Source organism: Nestor notabilis, unplaced genomic scaffold (genome assembly GCF_000696875.1).
Source record: "Nestor notabilis isolate BGI_N333 unplaced genomic scaffold, ASM69687v1 scaffold13893, whole genome shotgun sequence".
Lineage (NCBI taxonomy): Eukaryota > Metazoa > Chordata > Aves > Psittaciformes > Psittacidae > Nestor > Nestor notabilis.
Window position 1 is genome coordinate 755 of NW_009922462.1, and position 2,487 is coordinate 3,241.

The following is a 2,487-nucleotide window of genomic DNA, read 5'->3' on the forward strand; positions in this document are numbered from 1 at the left end:
GTGTCCCTGATCCACACTGCCTGCACACCCAGGGCCACGCTTTATGGATCCTGCCCGGTGAGGAATAAAAGCAAAAGCTCCCACAAATGAGTTCCATGTGTCTGTTCTGAGCAGTTACAAGCTACTGAAGTTGGAAGGGAGCAGACTGGTTACTTGCTTGTTGTCCACCAGTGTGTTCGAAGTGTTTCACTCAGGTTTCTCAGATTAATGTGTTTTATAAACCCAGCGAATATTGAGAGCTCTCTCCTTTTTTTAAGGAAACAAAAACTTCCCAAACTCCTGATACGGTGCGATTTTCCTGGCACGTTTCTATGTTTTCTTCTGGGAATAACGATCAAGATTTCATTCTGGACAACTTTTTAAGTTTTGCAAGAAAACCTAAAAATGTAGCTTTGATTCCGTGAAGTCTTCTACTGCTTTTTGTTCTGCCTTACATGAATGCAAACCATTTTGGGCAATGTATGAGATACAATGATCTAAAATGCTCTATTATAAGACTAGAGAGTATCTTCAAAAGTGTTAAAATGCTCTGATTCTGATGGGAAGGATGTGCTTTTGCTCTGGACCATGACACGCAATTCTAACTCTTCTACATCGCCCGTGGAATTGGTTTTGGCAGTCAGTATGGTAAATGATGTGTGGAAATAGCATAATTCAGACATATTTCTCCTTTGCTGCTGCTGTTACTACCTTTGAGAAGTGTTGCAGCTCTCCACAGAGTATTTGTAACCATTGGCTATTCGGAAGCGAAGTTTAACTGTAAAGAGAGAAAATTCTTCTGTAGATGTGATGTGTAACTTACAGCAATCCTTTTTCTCTCTCTTATCACAGGAATGACCCATTTGATCTGAATTACTGAGGTTTTTTGTCATGTTTTCCTCATTAATCACAGTCTGAGGTGTTGACTAAAACCATTCTTGAGTTAACTGTGCCAGACTTCCATAGGTGCTCTGTTCCTTCTTCTGCAAGCTTAAAGGTTTGGAGGGTATGAAAGAGGAATCTTACCATCTAGGACTAGTCATGAATCTAATATCTAATACAGTTAGAGGAAATTCTGGGGTTTGCTTGTTTTCTGAAGGATTTTGAGAGCTGTATTGGTGTGTAGTTTGGTTTTGGTTTGCTTACTTTATACCATAGCTGAACTGGGACTGATTAATTCCCATTTTTTAACTTGGTGTGGTGGCTGGGTTGGGTGTGTTTTACTCTGTGGTGGTTGGGGTTTTTTAACATGTTGCTTGTTACACCTTCTGGTAAGGTGTGCTAAAAGTCTGCGTTTTCACTCAGTCGTTCAGTGCACAACCCAGTTGTTTTAGCAGGCTCTTTCAGCAGAAAACGAAGGTAAAATACTGACCCTGTGTGGGATCATCAGTTTTCCTCTGGTCCTGTCCCCTGTAACGAAGCTGGTTGACGTGAACTCTCCCCTCTGCAGTCAGAGGTGCGATTGCCCCAGTCCTGTGCTCTCAGGTGAGGGATGCAGCGTTTCCATCCCTCAGGAACTGGATGTCTGTAAGGCCCCAAGAGGACTGTGTAGGCTGAAATGCCTTATAACCGAGGCAGCTCTGGTAAGTGTCGTTCCCCAGTTAAATGTCAGCAGGGAGTATTGTTTGGGCTAAAGACTACCCACTTTTATAAGCCTCGTTCCACTCTTTAACTGGGCAGGCTTTCTTCCAAAACCCATTTCCCAATCCTGCCGTGTGAAGGGAGGTATCGAGGGTTGTTAGTACTTCTGTTCTTTGGATTCTGGGCTTATGAATACTTCACAGCCCAGTCCCTGCAGACAAAAGAGCTGTGTATGCCTTGGAAAAGTTAGCAATTGATCTGCTTAGCTGGATGATCCGAGTGAGCGCTGAACTGGTTCGGGTACCAGTAAGTCCATAGCCTGAGATCCTGTGACCTGCTTTGCTGAAAGAAACACTCTATAGTGATTTGCAGAACCTGGTATCTTTTAAAACAGTGATTTCAGTGTATCAGATGCAAAATCTAGGCTACCTATGAAGGCTCTGTGTTTCTATCACCTTTATGATTTAAAGGTGTACATGAAATACTTCATTTTCTTGTGTTTTTTAAGTTATTAGATCAGGGAAACATTTTGTATTAGCTCGTTCCTTCTGCTTTTGAAGCAGGATGAAAAACATGGGTAAGCTGATTTGGAGCAACTCCTAAGGTGATAACTCATGACAAGTTTTTAAATTCATCCCTTCTTAGCATTAATCTTTAATATTTCAGTATTTTTGTTTTCAGTGGAGAACGTTCATTAAAATGGTCCATTTCCTTCACTTCTAGATACTTTTTTCCCCTCTTAAGACACAAATGTAAGTCAAGCTGTAATAAGATTGTGTTAAAACTCAACTGAAAAAACCCAACCAACCCAAACCCCAACATAATACACTTTGGGCAACAATCCAGAATGGAGGGGCAGGGGATAACATGTTAGAAGACATGTAGTATTTTGGATTGCTGTACAAAATCAGTGTCATGAAAAGAGTA